The sequence below is a fragment of the Petromyzon marinus genome, chromosome 35, assembly GCF_048934315.1.
Source record: "Petromyzon marinus isolate PM22_M1 ecotype Great Lakes invasive population chromosome 35, UKy_Petmar_22M1.pri1.0, whole genome shotgun sequence".
Taxonomy (NCBI): Eukaryota; Metazoa; Chordata; class Hyperoartia; order Petromyzontiformes; family Petromyzontidae; genus Petromyzon; species Petromyzon marinus.
In genome coordinates this window covers 11656697-11684353 of record NC_133701.1, presented here as the reverse complement: position 1 = coordinate 11684353, position 27657 = coordinate 11656697, and the positions used below count along the sequence as shown (strand labels likewise).

Below are 27657 nucleotides of genomic sequence, written 5' to 3'. Positions count from 1 at the left end.
TAACTTTACTCACCACACACTCTTACACTCTATTGAGATGAATACAACGCAGGTCGCAGGAGTCTTCGTGTATTGTCCTTATGATTGTCTACTTATCCCAGAAAAATAAAACTACTGGGCTTAAAATCCGAAACGTCTTGCATCCAAAGCGAGAACCATACACCCAGATCAACAAGCTATTTTCTGTCCACATAACGCATAAATACGAGTACTTGTATACGATGCTTTATGCAAAAAGCAGCATGACTTTTGAATAGTAAACTGACAGAGAACAGGATAATGAGTCAAGAATTTGCCCAGATTGAGTCAGGCACGAACCCTTTCAATTATGCGATTTCTTGAATTGCTCATTCTACACCAATTTTGATTTTAATCATGATTTCTTCATTGATGTCAAGTTATTGTCATGATATAAAGGCAATTGCTAATTTGTGGATGAACGAAGGAGTCCCTACGCTATGTCATTGATAGCATTGATTGCCCATACCTCAGCATGCTGTGCATCAAAATGTGAAAATAAATCCAGGGCCAGTACAAAATTGACTTGGTCTTTGTCGACCATTCCCCAAGAAATTGGTGCTTGGGCTCGTCTGAGATTTGAACCCGGGACCTCTCGCACCTGAAGCGAGAACCATGCTCGTAGCCCAACGAGCCAATAGCCTTTACTCAGTGAATAATGTATGAAAATGAGGTTCAATCAACACTTCGATTAACTCATGAGATGTAACTTTGCTAATAGATGAACATTTTGTCACAAATAAGTTTTGAAAGTGTTCTTAATACAAGATGTTGGTTAAAAAATGCATGGTTGTAAACTTGTACGAAAAACAATATCACTTTGCTAAAACAAAAACAATGAAATGGGAACGAATATTTAATTACATTGCTAACTTTATGATTGTCTATTCATCGCAGAAAAATATAACTACCGCGATTGGAATCCAAAACTTCTTGCATCCAAAGCGAGAACCATACCCCCAGACCAAAAAGCTACCTTTGTGTCTACATAACGCATAAATACGAGTACTTGTATACGAGGCTTCATTTAAAAGGCATGCATTTTGAATAGTAAACTGACAGAGAATAGGACAATGAGTAAATAATTTGCCCAGTGAGTCAGGCACAAACCCTTTCAATGATGCGATTTCTTGAATTGCGTATTTTACACCAATTTTGATTTTAATCATGATTTCCTCATTGGTGCCAAGTTATCATGATATAAAGGCAATTGCTATTTTATGGATGAACGGAGTCCCAACGCTATGTTATTGATAGTATTTATTGCCCATACCCCAGCATGCTGTGCAGCAAAAATTGTGAGATAAATCCAGGGCCAGTTCAAAATTGACTTGGTCTTCGTCGACCATTCCCCAAGAAAATAGAGCTTGGGTTTGTCCAGGATTTGAACCCGGGACATCTCGCACCCAACGCGATCATTATACCCCTATACCAACGAGCCACTCGTTTTCAACCCGTGAAAAATGTATGAAAATGAGCTTCAATCAACACTTCGACTATCTCACGAGATGTAACTTTGCTAAGAGACAATGAACATTTTCGTCACAAATAAGTTTTGAAAGTGTTCTTAATACAAGATGATCGTTGATAATGCATGGTTATAGACTTGTACGAAAAACAACATCACTTTGCTATGACAAAAACAATGAAATGGGAACCAATATTTAATGACATTTCTAACTTCACTCACCACACACTAACACTCTATTGAGATGAATTAAACTCAGGTCGGAGGAGTCTTCGTGTATTGTCCTTATGATTGTCTACTCATCCCAGAAAAATAAATACTACTGGGCTTGGAATCCGGAACTTCTTGCATCCAAAGCGAGAACCATACCTCTAGACTAACAAGCTATCTTTCTGTCCACAACGCATAAATACGAGTACTTGTGTAGTGCCTTGGATTCACTCGGACGACAATCGCCTTTCTTCCACCGTCACTTTTATTTCCATCGTTCCGCACACACACACACTATATAATTTCACACACACACACTATATTATTTCTCCTCTCCACGCTCCGCCAACTCGAACACTCGAATTCCCCTCAGCACCGTCCGCTCATACTCCTTGTCTCCCCACACAGTCTCTTCTTCTCTCCCCGCACACACAGTGGTTCTATCTCTATCTCTTCACACACAATGACTTGTCTATCTCCTCACACACAGTGACTTGTCTTTCTCTTCACACACAGTGACTTATCTATCGCTAACTCTCCCTGTACCTACCTATACCGTAATCTCCACTCTGCTAACGCTAACTCTCGCTATCGCTATTTGTTGTCCTCTGGGTTCGGCTCTCAATCTATTTCCCACTAACACTTGCCGGCTTCCCTCTTGCATCTCTCTCTACCCGCTGTTGTCTCCACTTCTCGCCAACAACTTCCTAGTCGTCCAAATCACCTAGCGTTTTTATCCCCTTTCCAATCAGCCTTAATTATTGCCACGTGCTTCGCTGTCATTTTCCCGCCAGCTCCGCACCTGTCCAACGGCCCAGACTCCGTGACGCCGCCACTTAACGCTAACAGCCTCTCGACCAATCACAGCCCTCGTCCCTTGACTCCCTTAATTACTTTGGCTTGCTTACGCCACCCGTGACTTCATCACCTCCCCGACCTTACATGACCCACACTGTTTGTATTTACTGTATATGGCCAATTTACCCATGTGTATTTTCTACTCCACTACATCACCCCCCCCCCCCCCCCCCCCCCCGTGATGGTAAGAACCTAGCCGTCCCCAGCTACGCTATACTCGAATTGGAGTAGTGGAGTGAAGCGGACGGAACGATGATTACATATATACAGAACGCACTCGCAACACATAACCATTTTGTACAACCACCCGACACGCACCACACAACGACACTCACACAACACCTTTATACAGAATCCCCAAACCCCCCAAAGTCAACGTAGTGTACTTCTCCTGGAACGGGTTCCCGCTGCCGGCCCATCTCCCCTGCATGGGACACCCTGCGGTAAGGGAGGGCCTCGCTCGTCTCGCCAACGAGGGCCGCTCCTGGGCTCCACCCTGCGCCCATCCCTGTCCCAGCGACACTCTGCTGGCGGGGCTGTCCGTCGTTCCCGGTCGGGACGGACATTGGTCCGGATCTGTGGCCATTCAGTCGGCTTCCGGTCAGCAACCCTGCCCAAAAGGGGCGATCCTGCAGGCACACGGGGGGCAGATCTCTGGGACACGCGCACTTGTGACCTCCCCACAGGTTCGTCGGACACATCCAATACAGGCCGCTCTCGGATGGGGGATGACGCGTCATATGGTAACACAAATTTCTTCAGGCGCGACGGGTGAAGAAACCATGTCCGACGACCGAATTTTATTTGCACACTCTGATCCCGTAAAACCTCCACAATATCAACGGGCCCCTGCCAGGGTCGGTGAAACTTTGGAGATGTTCCCACCGGCACCATGGGGCAGTGCAACCAGGCTTTATCTCCAACACTCCATGGCTCTCGCGGCCGCTGCCTGCCGTACAATCTTTCGTTAGCGGCTTGTCGTCGTGCCGTATTTTTCAATGCAGCCTCCCGGGCTTCCCTCAGACGGTCTAAAGCCACCTGCATTGGAGCAGGCACCGTCGTAGATTTCTCTCGCTTCCGAATTCCCAAGTTAACAATAGCCGGCGCTTCTGGTTCCCGTCCATACATTAGAAAAAATGGCGAGTACCCCGTTGAGGCATGCGGGGCCAATCTATACGCGGCCAGCGTCGCTGCAACATGCAGGTCCCAATCATCTTGAGCGGTGTTTACTTGGTGACAAAGCATGGACGTCAGCGTCCTATGCAGCCGCTCGACCATCCCGTCAGTCTGCGGGTGGTACGGGGACGTCCGGATCTTTTTGGTCCCCAGCGAGTCACACGTCCTTAATCAATTTCGATGAAAAATTTCTGCCTTGGTCAGTAAGCAATTGTTCCGGGGCCCCCTTATCTAAAGACGTACCCTTTCAAGAAAGCCTCAGCGATCGACGTCGCTGACCGGTCTACTAGCGGCCAGGCCATCGGCCAACGAGTTAAGTCTAGTGCCACAATTTCGTTCACTCTCGAAACTTGAATCGATTGCAATGGGACACGATATGGCCGTGCCGGCGCTTTCCTCCGCGCACATTCCTGGCACGCTTTTACATGCTGTTTCACATCATTAAACATTCCCGGCCAGTAAAATTCATTCCCCACTGTCAATGCGGTCTTCTTCTCCCCCAAATGCATCAATTTCTCATGTATCTCGTTAATGAGTTGCCCCCGCAACACCCTCGGGACAATACAAATTTTTTGTGCTTCCACATCCCAGCGAACAAGCAACCCCTCCGTCAACATCAAAAATGGGCGATCCTCCGATCCCCTTGAACGAGAGGCACGCAGCCTCATCCTGGTCAGCGAGGAATCCTCTACCTGCAGTTGCTTCCACTGTTTCAATGACAACCCCAACAATCCAATTTCTGCTCCAGGGATTATCCCTGGCACTCCCGCACCCGCTGCAGTGACCGTTTGCGGAACCTCCTGCAGCGGCGGGCCGCAACGCAGCGAGCCCTCTGCGCACCGACACGTCTCAGCCGGTCGCGGCAACCTCGACAAAGCATCCGCGTTTACATGGCGCGCTCCTTTCCTATGTTGAATCATTAAAGAGTACTCCTTGAGGGTCTCAAGCCAGCGAGCCATCTGCCCCGATGGCTGATCCACGCGCAGCGAGTACTGTAGTGCCGAGTGATCAGTGCGGATCAAAAATTCCCTGCCATACAGATACGGTCGGTACTGCCGAACAAAATGGACAATCGCCAACAATCTCTACGCGTCACACAGTATTTTTGCTCCGCCGGCGATAACACCCGGCTGCCATATGCCACCACTCTCTCGACGCCCTCAACCATCTGTGACAAAACCGCGCCTATGCTCGTATCACTGGCATCCGTGTCAAGTATAAATCGCTTAGTAAAATCCGGGTATCCCAACGGCGGTGCGTCCGCCAGTGCGGCCCGCAACGCTTCGAACGATTTTTGTTCTGCAATCCCCCATTGAAACTTCACACCTTTCCTGGTCAGCGTATGCAATGGTCGAGCAATCGTGGCAAAATCCTTAACGAACCGCCGATAATACGATGCAAAGCCCACAAAGCTACGCACTTCCCCTGCTGTTCTCGGCACTGGCCATGTTCACACACAACTCGTCTTTTCCGGATCAATGGCCACTCCTGACGCGCTAACAACGTGCCCCAAATACTTCACCGATGTTCTTAACAATTGGCACTTCTGTGGTTTAAATTTCAATCTGGCGCGCCGCACTCTGCCAAAAACGGCGCGCAGTCGTTGCAAATGTTAATCGAAATTCCTGCTGAAAACAATCACATCATCTAGATATATCAAGCACGACTCCCACTGCAGGCCCGACAACACGAGTTCCATTAATCGCTGGAAGGTCGCCGGCGCGGAGTGGAGTCCCATCAGGAGCACGTTAAATTGATACAATCCTTGTGGTGTCCGAAATGCCGTTTTAGGTCTTGACTCCTCATCCAGGGGCAATTGCCAAAAGCCCGACAACAGATCGAGGGTTGAAAAGATTCTGGCGCCGGACAGGGCGTCCAGTGAATCATCAATTCGTGGAAGCGGGTACGCTTCCGCCACCGAAACTTTATTCAATTTCCGATAGTCAACACAAAATCGCATGGTTCCATCACGTTTTTTAACGAGGACAATAGGGGCTCCCCACGGGCTGGACGATGGGGCAATAATATCTTGCTCTAGCATTTCATCAACAGATCGCCGAATACATTCTTTCTCAAGAGGACCTACATGATGCGAATTTAACCTGATCGGGGGTGCGTTTCCTTTGTCAATACGATGCTGCAAAAACGTCGTTCGACCCACGTCGTATTTCCCTGAACTGAACACATCTTTAAATTCCACTAGCAACGCATGCAAACTCGACCGTTGCACAGGCGATAACTCTGGGTTTTGTTTGCAAAGATCCCTTAACCATTCCGGATCGTCTTCCTCCCAAATTGTCGCAACCACGCAGCCCATAATGCCCAAACTACCCCCGTTTGCCGCTACGCATGGCCCTTCCACCGGCCCCAACGATCCAGGCGACGTCGGCAGCGACCGAAAAGTTTGCAACGAAATGAGAGTCACCGACGCCCCGGTATCTACAATAACCCGTACCATAACACCTTGAATGCATGCCATCACATCCGACGATCCCGGCGCGGCCCCCAACACACGATGTACCAATGCGCCCCACGTATCCCGGCCATGCGTACTATCGGAACCCAATGAATACGGGTGAGATGACGCGGATGAGTGATGTGGATAGGGCGGCCCTGTATTGAATGCATCTCGACTCACCCGGGATCCTTGGTCTTGGAGGAACCGCCCGCTGTAGTTGTTCGGCGCCCTTGGAGGACCACCTCTCCATCTCCAGCAGTCGCGGGCGAGATGACCCCTCCGCCCGCACTCGCAGCATGTCCGATGCACGCCGTCTCCATATACCCCGGGACGACGCCGTCGTTCTCCGGTCGACACCCCGGCCGCCGCTGCCATCGGCGGCGTCTCATCCACCACCACCGCCACCGTGCTCCCGGCCCCGGCAGGGGTTGTCAGCAACGGCTGCGCCACTGCCACCGCTGGTTCGTCTCGTATGTCAAGGTTGATTTGTATGTTCCTGGCGATCAGCAACGACGACACGTCGTCGTCATCATCCTTGTACGGGAGTGACAAGACGACTTTCAGCTCCTTCGCCAGCTGTATCTTCTCCTGCAGCAGGGAGTCCCAGCCCTCCTCGTCCATCGCCGGGTACGCAACCTGGGCGAGAGCCAGCAAGGCTCTGCGGAATGCCAGGGGGGACTCCGTGGCCTCCCGTTTCGTCTGTTAAAATCGACGTTTGGCGACCGACCGCGGCTCGTAGACTTTCCTCATTGCCGCAATAGCATCGTCCAATGTTTTTCTGACAGCGGCAGGGAGTCCGTTAAAAGTCGCCAAGGAGTCATCATCCAATGCCGTCGGCAGTGCTCGTAACACTGGCACAGTGCTCGTAACACTGGCACATTTGTTTTCTTTTCCGCTTCTTTTGACATCATGGCGTGTTCCGTACTTTTTCTGACACCAAATGCAGTGCCGTGAATTCACTCGGACGACAACCGCCTTTCTTCCACCATCACTTTTATTTCCATCGTTCCGCACACACACACACACACTATATATATAATTTCACACAAACACTATAATTTCACACACACACTATATAATTTCACACACACACACTATATAATTTCACACACACACACACTATATATTATTTCTCCTCTCCGCGCTCCGCCAACTCGAACACTCGAATTCCCCTCAGCACCGTCCGCTCATACTCCTTGTCTCCACACACAGTCTCTTCTTCTCTCCCCGCACACAGTGGTTCTATCTCTATCTCCTCACACACAGTGACTCGTCTATCTCCTCACACACAGTGACTCGTCTATTTCTTTACACGCAGTGACTGTCCATCTCTTCACACGCAGTGACTCTGTCTATCTCTTCACAAACAGTGACCTGTCTATCTCCTCACACACAGTGACTTGTCTATCTCCTCACACACAGTGACTTGTCTATCTCCTCACACACAGTGACTTGTCTTTCTCTTCACACACAGTGACTTATCTATCGCTAACTCTCCCTGTACCTACCTATACCGTAATCTCCACTCTGCTAACGCTAACTCTCGCTATCGCTATTTATTGTCCTCTGGGTTCGGATCTCAATCTATTTCCCACTAACACTTGCCGGCTTCCCTCTTGCATCTCTCTCTACCCGTTGCTGTCTCGACTTCTCGCCAACAACTTCCCCGCCGTCCAAATCACCTAGCATTTTTATCCCCTTTCCAATCAGCCTTAATTAATTGCCACGTGCCTCGCTGGCATTTTCCCACCAGCTCCGCACCTGTCCAACGGCCCAGACTCCGTGACGCCGCCACTTAACGTTAACAGCCTCTCGACCAATCACAGCCCTCGTCCCTTGACTCCCTTAATTACTTTGGCTTGCTTACGCCACCCGTGACTTCATCACGTCCCCGACCTTACATGACCCACACTGTGTGTATTTACTGTATATGGCCAATTTACCCATGTGTATTTTCTACTCCACTACACTTGTACACGAGTAGTAAACTGACAGAGAATAGGACAATGAGTCAAGAATTTTCCCAGATTGAGTCAGGCACAAACCCTTTCAATGATGCGATTTCTTGAATTGCGTATTTCACACCAATTTTTATTTTAATCATGATTTCCTCATTGGTGTCAAGTTATTATCATAATAAAAAGGCAATTGCTAATTTATGGATGAACGAAGGAGTCCCTACGCTATGTCATTGATGGCATTGATTGACTATACCTCAGCATGCTGTGCAGCAAAAGTTGTGAAGATAAATCCAGGGCCAGTTCAATCAACACTTCAACTATCTCACGAGATGTAACTTTGCTAAGAGATAATGAACATTTTTGTCACAAATAATTTTTGAAAGTGTTCTTAATACATGATGATGGTTGAAAATGCATGGTTATAGAATTGAACGAAAGACAATATCACTTTGCTATGACAAAAACAATTAAATGTGAACCAATATTTAATGACATTTCTAACCTTACTCAACACACACTCTAACACTCTATTGAGATGAATAAAACTCAGGTCGCAGCAGTCTTCGTGTATTGTCCTTATGATTGTCTACTCATCCCAGAAAAATAAAACTACCGGGCTTGGAATATGGAACTTCTTGCATCCAAAGCGAAAACCATACGCCCAGACCAGTAAGCTATCTTTCTGTCCACAAAACGCATAAATACGAGTACTTGTATACGAAGCTCCATGTAAAAAGCATGACTTTTGAATAGTAAACTGACAGAGAATAGGACAATGAGTCAAGAATTGCCCAGATTGAGTCAGGCAAAAACCCTTTCAATAATGCGATTTCTTGAATTGCTTATTTTACATCAATTAAGATATTTTTTTATCATGATTTCATCATTGGTGTCAAGTTATTATAATGATATAAAGTCAATTGCTAATTTATAGTTGAACGAATGAGTCCCTACGCTATGTTGTGAAGATCAAAGCCAGAGCCAGTTCAAAATTGACTTGGTCTTTGTCGACAATTTCCCAAGAAAATGATGCTTGGGCTCGTCCGGGATATGAACCCGGGACCTCTCGCACCCGAAGCGAGAATCAAACCCCTAGATCAACGAGCCACTCGTCTCCAACCAGGGAAAAATGCATGAAAATGAGGTTCAATCAACACTTGTATTATCTCATGAGATGTAACTTTGCTAGGAGATTATGAACATTTTTGTCACAAATAAGTTTTGAAAGTGTTCTTAATAAAAGATGTTGGTTGAAAATGCATGGTTATAGACGTGTACGAAAAGCAATATCACTTTGCTATAACGAAAATAATGAAATGGGAACCAATATTTAATGACATTTCTAACTTTACTCATCACACACTCTAACACTCTATTGAGATGAATAAAACTCAGGTCGCAAAAGTTTTCGTGTATTGTCCTTATGATTGTCTATTCATCCCAGAAAAATAAAACTACCGGGCTTAGAATCCGGATTTTCTTGCATCCAAAGCGAGAACCATACCCCTAGACCAACAAGCTATCTTTCTGTCCACATAACGCATAAATACGAGAACTTGTATTCGAGGCCTCATGTAAAAAGCAGCATGACTTTTGAATAGTAAACTGAGAGAGAATAGGATAATGAGTCAAGAATTTGCCCAGATTGAGTCAGGCAAAAACCCTTTCAATTATGCGATTTCTTGAATTGCTTAATTTACACCGATTTTGATTCTAATCATGCTTTCCTCATTGGTGTCAAGTTATTATGATATAAAGGCAATTGCTAATTTGTGGGTGATCGAAGGAGTCCCTACGCTATGTCATCGATAGCATTGATTGCATGCTGTGCAGCAAAAGTTTTGAAGATCAAAGCCAGGGCCATTTCAAAATTGAATTGTGGTCTTTGTCGACCATTCCCCAAGAAAATGGTGATTGGGCTCGTCCGGGATTTGAACCCGGGACCTCTCGCACCCAAAGCGAGAATCATACCCCTAGACTAACGAGCCACTCGTCTGCAACCACTGAATTATGTATAAAAATTTGGTTCAATCAACACTTCGAATATCTCATGAGATGTAACTTTGCTAAGAGATTATGAACATTTTTGTCACAAATAAGTTTTGAAAGTGTTCTTAATACAAGATGTTGCTTGAAAATGCATGGTTATAGACTTGTACGAAAAGCAATATCACTTTGCTATAACAAAAATATGAAATGGGAACCAATATTTAATGACATTTCTAACTTTACTCACCACACACTCTAACACTCAAATTGAGATGAATAAAACTCAGGTCGCAAAAGTCTTCGCGTATTGTCCTTATGATTGTCTACTCATCCCAGAAAAATAAAACTACCGGGCTTAGAATGCGGGACTTCTTGCATCCAAAGCGAGAACCATACCCTTAGACCAAGAAGCTATCTTTCTGTCCACATTACTCATAAATATGAGAACTTGCATTCGAGGCTTCATGCAAAAAGCAGCATGACTTTTGAATAGTAAACTGAGAGAGAATACGATCATGAGTCAAGAATTTGCCCAGATTGAGTCAGGCAAAAACCTTTTCAATTACGCGATTTCTTGAATTGCTTAATTTACACCGATTTTGATTCTAATCATGCTTTCCTCATTGGTGTCAAGTTATTATCATGATATAAAGGCAATTGCTAATTTGTGGGTGATCGAAGGAGTCCCTACGCTATGTCATTGATAGCATTGATTGCCCATACCTCAGCATGCTGTGCAGCAAAAGTTGTGAAGATCAAAACCTGGGCCATTTCAAAATTGACTTGTGGTCTTTGTCGACCATTCCCCAAGAAAACGGTGATTGGGCTTGTCCAGGATTTGAACCCGGGACCTCTCGCACCCGAAGCGAGAATCATACCCCTAGGGCCTAGACCAACGAGACACTTGTCTCTGACCACTGAATTATGTATAAAAATGAGGTTCAATCAACACCTGTATTATCTCATGAGATGTAACTTTGCTAAGAGATTATGAACATTTTTGTCACAAATAAGTTTTGAAAGTGTTCTTAATACAAGAAGTTGCTTGAAAATGCATGGTCATAGACTTGTACGAAAAGCAAAATCACTTTGCTATAACAAAAACAATGAAATGGGAACCGATAATGAATGACATTCTAACTTTACTCACCACACACTCTAACACTCTATTGAGATGAATAAAACTCAGGTCGCAAAAGTCTTTGCGCATTGTCCTTATGATTGTCTACTCATCCCAGAAAAATAAAACTACCGGGCTTAGAATCCAGAACTTCATGCATCCAAAGCGAGAACCATACCCTTAGACCAATAAGCTATCTTTCTGTGCACACAATGCATACATACGAGAACTTGTATTCGAGGCTTCATGTAAAAAGCAGCATGACTTTGAATAGTAAACTGACAGAGAATAGGATGAGTCAAAAATTTGCCCAGATTGAGTCGGGCAAAAACCCTTTCAATTATGCGATTTCTTGAATTGCTTAATTTACACCGATTTTGATTCTAATCATGCTTTCCTCATTGGTGTCAAGTTATTATCATGATATAAAGGCAATTGCTAATTTATGGGTGATCGAAGGAGTCCCTACGCTATGTCATTGATAGCATCGATTGCCCATACCTCAGCATGCTGTGCAGCAAACGTTTTGAAGATCAAAGCCAGGGCCATTTCAAAATTGAATTGTGGTCTTTGTCGACCATTCCCCAAGAAAATGGTGATTGGGCTCATCCGGGATTTGAACCCGGGACCTCTCGCACCCAAAGCGAGAATCATACCCCTAGACCAACGAGCCACTTATCTCCCACCACTGAATTATGTATAAAAATGAGGTTCAATCAACACTTCGATTATCTCATGAGATGTAACTTTGCTAAGAGATGATGAACATTTTTGTCACAAATAAGTTTTGAAAGTGTTCTTAATACAAGATGTTGCTTGAAAATGCATGGTCATAGACTTGTACGAAAAGCAAAATCACTTTGCTATAACAAAAACAATGAAATGGGAACCAATAATGAATGACATTTCTAACTTTACTCACCACACACTCTAACACTCTATTGAGATGAATAAAACTCAGGTCGCAAAAGTCTTCGCGTATTGTCCTTATGATTGTCTACTCATCCAAGAAAAATAAAACTACCGGGCTTAGAATGCGGAACTTCTTGCATCCAAAGCGAGAACCATACCCTTAGACCAACAAGCTATCTTTCTGTGCACACAACGCATACATACGAGAACTTGTATTCGAGGCTTCATGTAAAAAGCAGCATGACTTTGAATAGTAAACTGACAGAGAATATGATGAGTCAAGAATTTGCCCAGATTGAGTCAGGCAAAAACCCTTTCAATTATGCGATTTCTTGAATTGCTTAATTTACACCGATTTTGATTCTAATCATGCTTTCCTCATTGGTGTCAAGTTATTATCATGATATAAAGTCAATTGCTAATTTATGGGTGATCGAAGGAGTCCCTACGCTATGTCATTGATAGCATCGATTGCCCATACCTCAGCATGCTGTGCAGCAAAAGTTTTGAAGATCAAAGCCAGGGCCATTTCAAAATTGAATTGTGGTCTTTGTCGACCATTCCCCAAGAAAATGGTGATTGGGCTCGTCCGGGATTTGAACCTGGGACCTCTCGCACCCAAAGCGAGAATCATACCCCTAGACCAGTGGTTCTTAACCTGGTTTCGGTCGAACCCCAGGGGTTCGGTGAGTCGATCTCAGGGGTTCGGCAGAGCCCCTGCCACGGAGGTCCGGACACACTTGAATTATTGTGTAAATTTGTGATGACACACACGGCCCGCTTGGCCATCACTGGCTGCAGATGATCATGCTACACTGCTTGGCCAATCAGCGCTGCGGGGAATTTAGTGTGTACTCAGTAGTCAACGTGTGACTGTTGTTGTCGTACGTCGTGTGATTTCTTTAATATTTTATCCATACTAACTATGTCGGGCAAAAGAAGAAAGTGGTCGGACGAATATGTACAACATGGATTCTCATGTATCACGGAACGTGATGGGAGTGAGCGTCCTATCTGCATGATTTGCAACGCCAAGTTGAGCAACTCTAGTCTTGCACCGGCAAAACTAAAGGAACACTTCTTGAAGCTGCATGGAGACGGGGAATACAAGAACACAACACTTGCTGAATTCAGGGTGAAGAAAGCCAGATTCGATGAAAGGGCCACTCTGCCTGCTCTTGGATTTGTTCCTGTTAACAAACCGATCCTGACAGCATCGTACGAAGTTGCTTACCTGATCGCAAAGCAGGGCAAGCCACACACCATTGGTGAAACACTTGTGAAACCAGCTGCATTAAAGATGGCGAATCTGATACTCGGAACAGCGGCCGAAGGTAAATTATCCCAAATTCCCCTTTCAAATGACACCGTCAGTGACAGAATAGAAGACATGAGTAAAGACATCTTGGCTCAAGTAGTCGCGGATCTGATTTCAAGCCTGGCAAAATTCAGCCTTCAACTCGACGAAACCACAGACGTTTCTGATCTAAGCCAGCTTGCTGTTTTTGTACGCTATGTGAAAGACGACATGATAAAAGAAGAGTTTTTATTTTGTAAGCCTCTTACAACAACAACGAAGGCAGCCGATGTGAAGAAGCTTGTGGATGACTTCTTCAGAGACAACAATCTTTCATGGGATATGGTTTCTGCAGTTTGTACGGACGGAGCTCCAGTCATGCTGGGAAGAAAGTCTGGTTTTGGTGCGCTAGTAAAGGCCGATGCACCACACATCATTGTGACGCATTGTATTCTGCACAGGCATGCGTTGGCAACAAAAACCTTACCTCCAAAAATGGCAGAAGTATTAAAAACTGTGGTGGAATGTGTGAACTATGTGCGAAAAAGTGCTCTGAGGCACCGCATCTTCAGTGAGCTGTGTAAAGAAATGGGCTCTGAATTTGAGGTACTTCTGCTCCATTCTAATATTCGGTGGTTATCTCGGGGACAGGTGCTGAATCGTGTTTTTGCCATGCGTGTGGAATTAGCCCTGTTTTTGCAAGAGCACCAACACTGCCATGCAGATTGCTTCAAAAATCCTGAGTTCATTCTCATTTTAGCGTACATGGCTGATATATTCGCAGCTCTCAATCATCTCAATCAGCAGATGCAGGGTGGTGGAGTCAACATCATGGAAGCGGAAGAACACCTGAAGGCTTTTCAAAAAAAGCTACCGTTATGGAAACGACGAACAGAGAACAATAACTTCGCAAACTTCCCGCTTCTGGACGACTGTGCAAGTAAGATCGAAGATGTGTCTGGAATCGGAGATATTTCTGTATCCACGGAACTGAAGCAAACAATTGCCACGCACTTAGATGAGCTTGCAAAGTCTCTCGACGGATATTTCCCTACAAGAGTCATATCCAGCATGGGTGAGACAGCCGTTCACGTTTGCTGTTGAAACAGCAGATGTCAATGATGAATTCCTCGACGAAATCATTGAAATTCAGCAGAGCCAGGTTCAACAGCAACTCTTCAGAACAACAACGCTCTCAACGTTTTGGTGTCGACAAATGAACAAGTATCCAGTTATTGCTAAGAAAGCCCTGGATTTTTTTTATACCATTTGTTACAACATATCTTTGTGAGCAATCCTTTTCGAGGATGCTGGACATAAAAACGAAGAAAAGGAACAGACTTTGCTGTGAAAATGACATGAGAGTGGCACTTGCCAAGGTGAAGCCACGCATATCTGAACTGATCTCTCAAAGGCAACAGCAGAAGTCACATTGATTTCCAGGTATGTAATTTGTTGTGAGTTTATGCATTGTGTTGGTTTTATTCTTTGAACAAGGTAATGTTCATGCACGGCTCATTTTGTGTACCAGTAAAAAACATATCTATGTCTTGAATTTGAAAAAAATCACATTTTATTTTTCACTAAAGAGGGGTTCGGTGAATGCGCATATGAAACTGGTGGGGTTCGGTACCTCCAACAAGGTTAAGAACCACTGCCCTAGACCAACGAGCCACTCGTCTCTGACCACTGAATTATGTATAAAAATGAGGTTCAATCAACACCTGTATTATCTCATGAGATGTAACTTTGCTAAGAGATTATGAACATTTTTGTCACAAATAAGCTTTGAAAGTGTTCTTAATACAAGAAGTTGCTTGAAAATGCATGGTCATAGACTTGTACGAAAAGCAAAATCACTTTGCTATAACAAAAACAATGAAATGGGAACCGATAATGAATGACATTCTAACTTTACTCACCACACACTCTAACACTCTATTGAGATGAATAAAACTCAGGTCGCAAAAGTCTTCACGCATTGTCCTTATGATTGTCTACTCATCCCAGAAAAATAAAACTACCGGGCTTAGAATCCGGAACTTCATGCATCCAAAGCGAGAACCATACCCTGAGACCAACAAGCTATCTTTCTGTGCACACAACGCATACATACGCGAACTTGTATTCGAGGCTTCATGTAAAAAGCAGCATGACTTTGAATAGTAAACTGACAGAGAATATGATGAGTCAAGAATTTGCCCAGATTGAGTCAGGCAAAAACCCTTTCAATTATGCGATTTCTTGAATTGCTTAATTTACACCGATTTTGATTCTAATCATGCTTTCCTCATTGGTGTCAAGTTATTATCATGATATAAAGGCAATTGCTAATTTATGGGTGATCGAAGGAGTCCCTACGCTATGTCATTGATAGCATCGATTGCCCATACCTCAGCATGCTGTGCAGCAAAAGTTTTGAAGATCAAAGCCAGGGCCATTTCAAAATTGAATTGTGGTCTTTGTCGACCATTCCCCAAGAAAATGGTGATTGGGCTCGTCCGGGATTTGAACCTGGGACCTCTCGCACCCAAAGCGAGAATCATACCCCTAGACCAGTGGTTCTTAACCTGGTTTCGGTCGAACCCCAGGGGTTCGGTGTGTCGATCTCAGGGGTTCGGCAGAGCCCCCGCCACGGAGGTCCGGACACACTTGAATTATTGTGTAAATTTGTGATGACACACATGGCCCGCTTGGCCATCACTGGCTGCAGATGATCATGCTACACTGCTTGGCCAATCAGCGCTGCGGGGAATTTAGTGCGTACTCAGTAGTCAACGTGTGACTGTTGTTGTCGTATGTCGTGTGATTTCTTTAATATTTTATCCATACTAACTATGTCGGGCAAAAGAAGAAAGTGGTCGGACGAATATGTACAACATGGATTATCATGTATCACGGAACGTGATGGGAGTGAGCGTCCTATCTGCATGATTTGCAACGCCAAGTTGAGCAACTCTAGTCTTGCACCGGCAAAACTAAAGGAACACTTCTTGAAGCTGCATGGAGACGGGGAATACAAGAACACAACACTTGCTGAATTCAGGGTGAAGAGAGCCAGATTCGATGAAACGGCCACTCTGCCTGCTCTTGGATTTGTACCTGTTAACAAACCGAACCTGACAGCATCGTACGAAGTTGCTTACCTGATCGCAAAGCAGGGCAAGCCACACACCATTGGTGAAACACTTGTGAAACCAGCTGCCTTAAAGATGGCGAATCTGATACTCGGAACAGCGGCCGAAGGTGAATTATCCCAAATTCCCCTTTCAAATGACACCGTCAGTGACAGAATAGAAGACATGAGTAAAGACATCTAGGCTCAAGTAGTCGCGGATCTGATTTAAAGCCCGGCAAAATTCAGCCTTCAACTCGACGAAACCACAGACGTTTCTGATCTAAGCCAGCTTGCTGTTTTTGTACGCTATGTGAAAGACGACATGATAAAAGAAGAGTTTTTATTTTGTAAGCCTCTTACAACAACAACGAAGGCAGCCGATGTGAAGAAGCTTGTGGATGACTTCTTCAGAGACAACAATCTTTCATGGGATATGGTTTCTGCAGTTTGTACGGACGGAGCTCCAGTCATGCTGGGAAGAAAGTCTGGTTTTGGTGCGCTAGTAAAGGCCGATGCACCACACATCATTGTGACGCATTGTATTCTGCACAGGCATGCGTTGGCAACAAAAACCTTACCTCCAAAAATGGCAGAAGTATTAAAAACTGTGGTGGAATGTGTGAACTATGTGCGAAAAAGTGCTCTGAGGCACCGCATCTTCAGTGAGCTGTGTAAAGAAATGGGCTCTGAATTTGAGGTACTTCTGCTCCATTCTAATATTCGGTGGTTATCCTGGGGACAGGTGCTGAATCGTGTTTTTGCCATGCGTGTGGAATTAGCCCTGTTTTTGCAAGAGCACCAACACTGCCATGCAGATTGCTTCAAAAATCCTGAGTTCATTCTCATTTTAGCGTACATGGCTGATATATTCGCAGCTCTCAATCATCTCAATCAGCAGATGCAGGGTGGTGGAGTCAATATCATGGAAGCGGAAGAACACCTGAAGGCTTTTCAAAAAAAGCTACCGTTATGGAAACGACGAACAGAGAACAATAACTTCGCAAACTTCCCGCTTCTGGACGACTGTGCAAGTAAGATCGAAGATGTGTCTGGAATCGGAGATATTTCTGTATCCACGGAACTGAAGCAAACAATTGCCACGCACTTAGATGAGCTTGCAAAGTCTCTCGACGGATATTTCCCTACAAGAGAGTCATATCCAGCATGGGTGAGACAGCCGTTCACGTTTGCTGTTGAAACAGCAGATGTCAATGATGAATTCCTCGACGAAATCATTGAAATTCAGCAGAGCCAGGTTCAACAGCAACTCTTCAGAACAACAACGCTCTCAACGTTTTGGTGTCGACAAATGAACAAGTATCCAGTTATTGCTAAGAAAGCCCTGGATTTTTTTTATACCATTTGTTACAACATATCTTTGTGAGCAATCCTTTTCGAGGAGGCTGGACATAAAAACGAAGAAAAGGAACAGACTTTGCTGTGAAAATGACATGAGAGTGGCACTTGCCAAGGTGAAGCCACGCATATCTGAACTGATCTCTCAAAGGCAACAGCAGAAGTCACATTGATTTCCAGGTATGTAATTTGTTGTGAGTTTATGCATTGTGTTGGTTTTATTCTTTGAACAAGGTAATGTTCATGCACGGCTCATTTTGTGTACCAGTAAAAAACATATCTATGTCTTGAATTTGAAAAAAATCACATTTTATTTTTCACTAAAGAGGGGTTCGGTGAATGCGCATATGAAACTGGTGGGGTTCGGTACCTCCAACAAGGATAAGAACCACTGCCCTAGACCAACGAGCCACTTATCTCCCACCACTGAATTATGTATAAAAATGAGGTTCAATCAACACTTCGATTATCTCATGAGATGTAACTTTGCTAAGAGATGATGAACATTTTTGTCACAAATAAATTTTGAAAGTGTTCTTAATACAAGATGTTGCTTGAAAATGCATGGTCATAGACTTGTACGAAAAGCAAAATCACTTTGCTATAACAAAAACAATGAAATGGGAACCAATAATGAATGACATTTCTAACTTTACTCACCACACACTCTAACACTCTATTGAGATGAATAAAACTCAGGTCGCAAAAGTCTTTGCGTATTGTCCTTATGATTGTCTACTCATCCAAGAAAAATAAAACTACCGGGCTTAGAATGCGGAACTTCATGCATCCAAAGCGAGAACCATACCCTTAGACCAAGAAGCTATCTTTCTGTCCACATTACTCATAAATATGAGAACTTGTATTCGAGGCTTCATGCAAAAAGCAGCATGACTTTTGAATAGTAAACTGAGAGAGAATACGATAATGAGTCAAGAATTTGCCCAGATTGAGTCAAGCAAAAACCTTTTCAATTACGCGATTTCTTGAATTGCTTAATTTACACCGATTTTGATTCTAATCATGCTTTCCTCATTGGTGTCAAGTTATTATCATGATATAAAGGCAATTGCTAATTTGTGGGTGATCGAAGGAGTCCCTACGCTATGTCATTGATAGCATTGATTGCCCATACCTCAGCATGCTGTGCAGCAAAAGTTGTGAAGATCAAAACCAGGGCCATTTCAAAATTGACTTGTGGTCTTTGTCGACCATTCCCCAAGAAAATGGTGATTGGGCTCGTCCGGGATTTGAACCCGGGACCTCTCGCACCCGAAGCGAGAATCATACCCCTAGACCAACGAGCCACTCGTCTCTGACCACTGAATTATGTATAAAAATGAGGTTCAATCAACACCTGTATTATCTCATGAGATGTAACTTTGCTAAGAGATTATGAACATTTTTGTCACAAATAAGTTTTGAAAGTGTTCTTAATACAAGATGTTGCTTGAAAATGCATGGTCATAGACTTGTACGAAAAGCAAAATCACTTTGCTATAACAAAAACAATGAAATGGGAACCAATAATGAATGACATTTCTAACTTTACTCACCACACACTCTAACACTCTATTGAGATGAATAAAACTCAGGTCGCAAAAGTCTTCGCGTATTGTCCTTATGATTGTCTACTCATCCAAGAAAAATAAAACTACCGGGCTTAGAATGCGGAACTTCATGCATCCAAAGCGAGAACCATACCCTTAGACCAAGAAGCTATCTTTCTGTCCACATTACTCATAAATATGAGAACTTGTATTCGAGGCTTCATGCAAAAAGCAGCATGACTTTTGAATAGTAAACTGAGAGAGAATACGATGAGTCAAGAATTTGCCCAGATTGAGTCAGGCAAAAACCTTTTCAATTACGCGATTTCTTGAATTGATTAATTTACACCGATTTTGATTCTAATCATGCTTTCCTCATTGGTGTCAAGTTATTATCATGATATAAAGGCAATTGCTAATTTGTGGGTGATCGGAGTCCCTACGCTATGTCATTGATAGCATTGATTGCCCATACCTCAGCATGCTGTGCAGCAAAAGTTGTGAAGATCAAAACCAGGGCCATTTCAAAATTGACTTGTGGTCTTTGTCGACCATTCCCCAAGAAAATGGTGATTGGGCTCGTCCGGGATTTGAAACCGGGACCTCTCGCACCCGAAGCGAGAATCATACCCCTAGACCAACGAGCCACTCGTCTCTGACCACTGAATTATGTATAAAAATGAGGTTCAATCAACACCTGTATTATCTCATGAGATGTAACTTTTCTAAGAGATTATGAACATTTTTGTCACAAATAAGTTTTGAAAGTGTTCTTAATACAAGATGTTGCTTGAAAATGCATGGTCATAGACTTGTACGAAAAGCAAAATCACTTTGCTATAACAAAAACAATGAAATGGGAACCAATATTTAATGAGATTTCTAACTTTACTCACCACACACTCTAACACTCTTGAGATGAATAAAAATGAGGTCGCAAAAGTCTCCGCGTATTGTCGTTATGATTGTCTCTTCATCCCAGAAAAATAAAACTACCGGGCTTAGAATCCGGAACTTCATGCATCCAAAGCGAGAACCATACCCTTAGACCAACACGCTATCTTTCTGTGCACACAACGCATACATACGAGAACTTGTATTCGAGGCTTCATGTAAAAAGCAGCATGACTTTGAATAGTAAACTGACAGAGAATAGGATGAGTCAAAAATTTGCCCAGATTGAGTCAGGCAAAAACCCTTTCAATTATGCGATTTCTTGAATTGCTTAATTTACACCGATTTTGATTCTAATCATGCTTTCCTCATTGGTGTCAAGTTATTATCATGATATAAAGGCAATTGCTAATTTATGGGTGATCGAAGGAGTCCCTACGCTATGTCATTGATAGCATCGATTGCCCATACCTCAGCATGCTGTGCAGCAAAAGTTTTGGAGATCAAAGCCAGGGCCATTTCAAAATTGAATTGTGGTCTTTGTCGACCATTCCCCAAGAAAATGGTGATTGGGCTCGTCCGGGATATGAACCCGGGACCTCTCGCACCCAAAGCGAGAATCATACCCCTAGACCAGTGGTTCTTAACCTTGTTGGAGGTACCGAACCCCACCAGTTTCATATGCGCATTCACTGAACCCCTCTTTAGTGAAAAATAAAATGTGATTTTTTTCAAATTCAAGACATAGATATGTTTTTTACTGGTACACAAAATGAGCCGTGCATGAACATTACCTTGTTCAAATAATAAAACCAACACAATGCATAAACTCACAACAAATTACATACCTGGAAATCAATGTGACTTCTGCTGTTGCCTTTGAGAGATCAGTTCAGATATGCGTGGCTTCACCTTGGCAAGTGCCACTCTCATGTCATTTTCACAGCAAAGTCTGTTCCTTTTCTTCGTTTTTATGTCCAGCATCCTCGAAAAGGATTGCTCACAAAGATATGTTGTAACAAATGGTATAAAAAAAATCCAGGGCTTTCTTAGCAATAACTGGATACTTGTTCATTTGTCGACACCAAAACGTTGAGAGCGCTGTTGTTCTGAAGAGTTGCTGTTGAACCTGGCTCTGCTGAATTTCAATGATTTCGTCGAGGAATTCATCATTGACATCTGCTGTTTCAACAGCAAACGTGAACGGCTGTCTCACCCATGCTGGATATGACTCTCTTGTAGGGAAATATCCGTCGAGAGACTTTGCAAGCTCATCTAAGTGCGTGGCAATTGTTTGCTTCAGTTCCGTGGATACAGAAATATCTCCGATTCCAGACACATCTTCGATCTTACTTGCACAGTCGTCCAGAAGCGGGAAGTTTGCGAAGTTATTGTTCTCTGTTCGTCGTTTCCATAACGGTAGCTTTTTTTGAAAAGCCTTCAGGTGTTCTTCCGCTTCCATGATATTGACTCCACCACCCTGCATCTGCTGATTGAGATGATTGAGAGCTGCGAATATATCAGCCATGTACGCTAAAATGAGAATGAACTCAGGATTTTTGAAGCAATCTGCATGGCAGTGTTGGTGCTCTTGCAAAAACAGGGCTAATTCCACACGCATGGCAAAAACACGATTCAGCACCTGTCCCCGGGATAACCACCGAATATTAGAATGGAGCAGAAGTACCTCAAATTCAGAGCCCATTTCTTTACACAGCTCACTGAAGATGTGGTGCCTCAGAGCACTTTTTCGCACATAGTTCACACATTCCACCACAGTTTTTAATACTTCTGCCATTTTTGGAGGTAAGGTTTTTGTTGCCAACGCATGCCTGTGCAGAATACAATGCGTCACAATGATGTGTGGTGCATTGGCCTTTACTAGCGCACCAAAACCAGACTTTCTTCCCAGCATGACTGGAGCTCCGTCCGTACAAACTGCAGAAACCATATCCCATGAAAGATTGTTGTCTCTGAAGAAGTCATCCACAAGCTTCTTCACATCGGCTGCCTTCGTTGTTGTTGTAAGAGGCTTACAAAATAAAAACTCTTCTTTTATCATGTCGTCTTTCACATAGCGTACAAAAACAGCAAGCTGGCTTAGATCAGAAACGTCTGTGGTTTCGTCGAGTTGAAGGCTGAATTTTGCCGGGCTTTAAATCAGATCCGCGACTACTTGAGCCAAGATGTCTTTACTCATGTCTTCTATTCTGTCACTGACGGTGTCATTTGAAAGGGGAATTTGGGATAATTTACCTTCGGCCGCTGTTCCGAGTATCAGATTCGCCATCTTTAATGCAGCTGGTTTCACAAGTGTTTCACCAATGGTGTGTGGCTTGCCCTGCTTTGCGATCAGGTAAGCAACTTCGTACGATGCTGTCAGGATCGGTTTGTTAACAGGTACAAATCCAAGAGCAGGCAGAGTGGCCCTTTCATCGAATCTGGCTTTCTTCACCCTGAATTCAGCAAGTGTTGTGTTCTTGTATTCCCCGTCTCCATGCAGCTTCAAGAAGTGTTCCTTTAGTTTTGCCGGTGCAAGACTAGAGTTGCTCAACTTGGCGTTGCAAATCATGCAGATAGGACGCTCACTCCCATCACGTTCCGTGATACATGAGAATCCATGTTGTACATATTCGTCCGACCACTTTCTTTTTTTGCCCGACATAGTTAGTATGGATAAAATATTAAAGAAATCACACGACGTACGACAACAACAGTCACACGTTGACTACTGAGTACGCACTAAATTCCCCGCAGCGCTGATTGGCCAAGCAGTGTAGCATGATCATCTGCAGCCAGTGATGGCCAAGCGGGCCGTGTGTGTCATCACAAATTTACACAATAATTCAAGTGTGTCCGGACCTCCGTGGCGGGGGCTCTGCCGAACCCCTGAGATCGAGTCACCGAACCCCTGGGGTTCGATCGAACCCAGGTTAAGAACCACTGCCCTAGACCAACGAGCCACGTGTCTCCAACCACTGAATTATGTAAAAATGAGGTTCAATCAACACTTCGATTATCTCATGAGATGTAACTTTGCTAAGAGATGATGAACATTTTTGTCACAAATAAGTTTTGAAAGTGTTCTTAATACAAGATGTTGCTTGAAAATGCATGGTCATAGACTTGTACGAAAAGCAAAATCACTTTGCTATAACAAAAACAATGAAATGGGAACCAATAATGAATGACATTTCTAACTTTACTCACCACACACTCTGACACTCTATTGAGATGAATAAAACTCAGGTCGCAAAAGTCTTCGCGTATTGTCCTTATGATTGTCTACTCATCCAAGAAAAATAAAACTACCGGGCTTAGAATGCGGAACTTCATGCATCCAAAGCGAGAACCATACCCTTAGACCAAGAAGCTATCTTTCTGTCCACATTACTCATAAATATGAGAACTTGTATTCGAGGCTTCATGCAAAAAGCAGCATGACTTTTGAATAGTAAACTGAGAGAGAATACGATAATGAGTCAAGAATTTGCCCAGATTGAGTCAGGCAAAAACCTTTTCAATTACGCGATTTCTTGAATTGCTTAATTTACACCGATTTTGATTCTAATCATGCTTTCCTCATTGGTGTCAAGTTATTATCATGATATAAAGGCAATTGCTAATTTGTGGGTGATCGAAGGAGTCCCTACGCTATGTCATTGATAGCATTGATTGCCCATACCTCAGCATGCTGTGCAGCAAAAGTTGTGAAGATCAAAACCAGGGCCATTTCAAAATTGACTTGTGGTCTTTGTCGACCATTCCCCAAGAAAATGGTGATTGGGCTCGTCCGGGATTTGAACCCGGGACCTCTCGCACCCGAAGCGAGAATCATACCCCTAGACCAACGAGCCACTCGTCTCTGACCACTGAATTATGTATAAAAATGAGGTTCAATCAACACCTGTATTATCTCATGAGATGTAACTTTGCTAAGAGATTATGAACATTTTTGTCACAAATAAGTTTTGAAAGTGTTCTTAATACAAGATGTTGCTTGAAAATGCATGGTCATAGACTTGTACGAAAAGCAAAATCACTTTGCTATAACAAAAACAATGAAATGGGAACCGATAATGAATGACATTCTAACTTTACTAAGCACACACTCTAACACTCTATTGAGATGAATAAAACTCAGGTCGCAAAAGTCTTCGCGTATTGTCCTTATGATTGTCTACTCATCCCAGAAAAATAAAACTACCGGGCTTAGAATCCGGAACTTCATGCATCCAAAGCGAGAACCATACCCTTAGACCAACACGCTATCTTTCTGTGCACACAACGCATACATACGAGAACTTGTATTCGAGGCTTTATGTAAAAAGCAGCATGACTTTGAATAGTAAACTGACAGAGAATAGGATGAGTCAAGAATTTGCCCAGATTGAGTCAGGCAAAAACCCTTTCAATTATGCGATTTCTTGAATTGCTTAATTTACACCGATTTTGATTCTAATCATGCTTTCCTCATTGGTGTCAAGTTATTATCATGATATAAAGGCAATTGCTAATTTATGGGTGATCGAAGGAGTCCCTACGCTATGTCATTGATAGCATCGATTGCCCATACCTCAGCATGCTGTGCAGCAAAAGTTGTGAAGATCAAAGCCAGGGCCATTTCAAAATTGAATTGTGGTCTTTGTCGACCATTCCCCAAGAAAATGGTGATTGGGCTCGTCCGGGATTTGAACCCGGGACCTCTCGCACCCAAAGCGAGAATCATACCCCTAGACCAACGAGCCACGTGTCTCCAACCACTGAATTATGTAAAAATGAGGTTCAATCAACACTTCGATTATCTCATGAGATGTAACTTTGCTAAGAGATGATGAACATTTTTGTCACAAATAAGTTTTGAAAGTGTTCTTAATACAAGATGTTGCTTGAAAATGCATGGTCATAGACTTGTACGAAAAGCAAAATCACTTTGCTATAACAAAAACAATGAAATGGGAACCAATAATGAATGACATTTCTAACTTTACTCACCACACACTCTAACACTCTATTGAGATGAATAAAACTCAGGTCGCAAAAGTCTTTGCGTATTGTCCTTATGATTGTCTACTCATCCAAGAAAAATAAAACTACCGGGCTTAGAATGCGGAACTTCATGCATCCAAAGCGAGAACCATACCCTTAGACCAAGAAGCTATCTTTCTGTCCACATTACTCATAAATATGAGAACTTGTATTCGAGGCTTCATGCAAAAAGCAGCATGACTTTTGAATAGTAAACTGAGAGAGAATACGATAATGAGTCAAGAATTTGCCCAGATTGAGTCAGGCAAAAACCTTTTCAATTACGCGATTTCTTGAATTGCTTAATTTACACCGATTTTGATTCTAATCATGCTTTCCTCATTGGTGTCAAGTTATTATCATGATATAAAGGCAATTGCTAATTTGTGGGTGATCGAAGGAGTCCCTACGCTATGTCATTGATAGCATTGATTGCCCATACCTCAGCATGCTGTGCAGCAAAAGTTGTGAAGATCAAAACCAGGGCCATTTCAAAATTGACTTGTGGTCTTTGTCGACCATTCCCCAAGAAAATGGTGATTGGGCTCGTCCGGGATTTGAACCCGGGACCTCTCGCACCCGAAGCGAGAATCATACCCCTAGACCAACGAGCCACTCGTCTCTGACCACTGAATTATGTATAAAAATGAGGTTCTATCAACACCTGTATTATCTCATGAGATGTAACTTTGCTAAGAGATTATGAACATTTTTGTCACAAATAAGTTTTGAAAGTGTTCTTAATACAAGATGTTGCTTGAAAATGCATGGTCATAGACTTGTACGAAAAGCAAAATCACTTTGCTATAACAAAAATAATGAAATGGGAACCAATATTTAATGAGATTTCTAACTTTACTCACCACACACTCTAACACTCTTGAGATGAATAAAAATGAGGTCGCAAAAGTCTCCGCGTATTGTCGTTATGATTGTCTCTTCATCCCAGAAAAATAAAACTACCGGGCTTAGAATCCGGAACTTCATGCATCCAAAGCGAGAACCATACCCTTAGACCAACACGCTATCTTTCTGTGCACACAACGCATACATACGAGAACTTGTATTCGAGGCTTCATGTAAAAAGCAGCATGACTTTGAATAGTAAACTGACAGAGAATAGGATGAGTCAAAAATTTGCCCAGATTGAGTCAGGCAAAAACCCTTTCAATTATGCGATTTCTTGAATTGCTTAATTTACACCGATTTTGATTCTAATCATGCTTTCCTCATTGGTGTCAAGTTATTATCATGATATAAAGGCAATTGCTAATTTATGGGTGATCGAAGGAGTCCCTACGCTATGTCATTGATAGCATCGATTGCCCATACCTCAGCATGCTGTGCAGCAAAAGTTTTGGAGATCAAAGCCAGGGCCATTTCAAAATTGAATTGTGGTCTTTGTCGACCATTCCCCAAGAAAATGGTGATTGGGCTCGTCCGGGATATGAACCCGGGACCTCTCGCACCCAAAGCGAGAATCATACCCCTAGACCAGTGGTTCTTAACCTTGTTGGAGGTACCGAACCCCACCAGTTTCATATGCGCATTCACTGAACCCCTCTTTAGTGAAAAATAAAATGTGATTTTTTTCAAATTCAAGACATAGATATGTTTTTTACTGGTACACAAAATGAGCCGTGCATGAACATTACCTTGTTCAAATAATAAAACCAACACAATGCATAAACTCACAACAAATTACATACCTGGAAATCAATGTGACTTCTGCTGTTGCCTTTGAGAGATCAGTTCAGATATGCGTGGCTTCACCTTGGCAAGTGCCACTCTCATGTCATTTTCACAGCAAAGTCTGTTCCTTTTCTTCGTTTTTATGTCCAGCATCCTCGAAAAGGATTGCTCACAAAGATATGTTGTAACAAATGGTATAAAAAAAATCCAGGGCTTTCTTAGCAATAACTGGATACTTGTTCATTTGTCGACACCAAAACGTTGAGAGCGCTGTTGTTCTGAAGAGTTGCTGTTGAACCTGGCTCTGCTGAATTTCAATGATTTCGTCGAGGAATTCATCATTGACATCTGCTGTTTCAACAGCAAACGTGAACGGCTGTCTCACCCATGCTGGATATGACTCTCTTGTAGGGAAATATCCGTCGAGAGACTTTGCAAGCTCATCTAAGTGCGTGGCAATTGTTTGCTTCAGTTCCGTGGATACAGAAATATCTCCGATTCCAGACACATCTTCGATCTTACTTGCACAGTCGTCCAGAAGCGGGAAGTTTG

The 27657-nt window shown here is 43.3% G+C and overlaps 8 non-coding genes across 8 annotated transcripts; all 8 read right to left on the bottom strand.

Moving 5' to 3' along the window:
• Positions 1 to 9184: 9184 nt before the first annotated feature.
• Positions 9185 to 9256, bottom strand: TRNAP-AGG (transfer RNA proline (anticodon AGG)). The gene has a single exon. It is a non-coding gene; the product is annotated as a tRNA-Pro (tRNA).
• Positions 9257 to 10065: 809 nt separating this feature from the next.
• TRNAP-UGG (transfer RNA proline (anticodon UGG)) lies at positions 10066 to 10137 on the bottom strand. The gene has a single exon. It is a non-coding gene; the product is annotated as a tRNA-Pro (tRNA).
• A 1722-nt stretch (positions 10138 to 11859) lies between these two features.
• TRNAP-CGG (transfer RNA proline (anticodon CGG)) lies at positions 11860 to 11931 on the bottom strand. The gene has a single exon. It is a non-coding gene; the product is annotated as a tRNA-Pro (tRNA).
• A 7245-nt stretch (positions 11932 to 19176) lies between these two features.
• On the bottom strand, positions 19177 to 19248 carry TRNAP-CGG (transfer RNA proline (anticodon CGG)). Its single transcript has one exon. It is a non-coding gene; the product is annotated as a tRNA-Pro (tRNA).
• An 818-nt stretch (positions 19249 to 20066) lies between these two features.
• TRNAP-CGG (transfer RNA proline (anticodon CGG)) lies at positions 20067 to 20138 on the bottom strand. The gene has a single exon. It is a non-coding gene; the product is annotated as a tRNA-Pro (tRNA).
• A 4032-nt stretch (positions 20139 to 24170) lies between these two features.
• On the bottom strand, positions 24171 to 24242 carry TRNAP-CGG (transfer RNA proline (anticodon CGG)). The gene has a single exon. It is a non-coding gene; the product is annotated as a tRNA-Pro (tRNA).
• Positions 24243 to 25061: 819 nt separating this feature from the next.
• TRNAP-UGG (transfer RNA proline (anticodon UGG)) lies at positions 25062 to 25133 on the bottom strand. The gene has a single exon. It is a non-coding gene; the product is annotated as a tRNA-Pro (tRNA).
• Positions 25134 to 25955: 822 nt separating this feature from the next.
• On the bottom strand, positions 25956 to 26027 carry TRNAP-CGG (transfer RNA proline (anticodon CGG)). Its single transcript has one exon. It is a non-coding gene; the product is annotated as a tRNA-Pro (tRNA).
• Positions 26028 to 27657: the final 1630 nt, after the last annotated feature.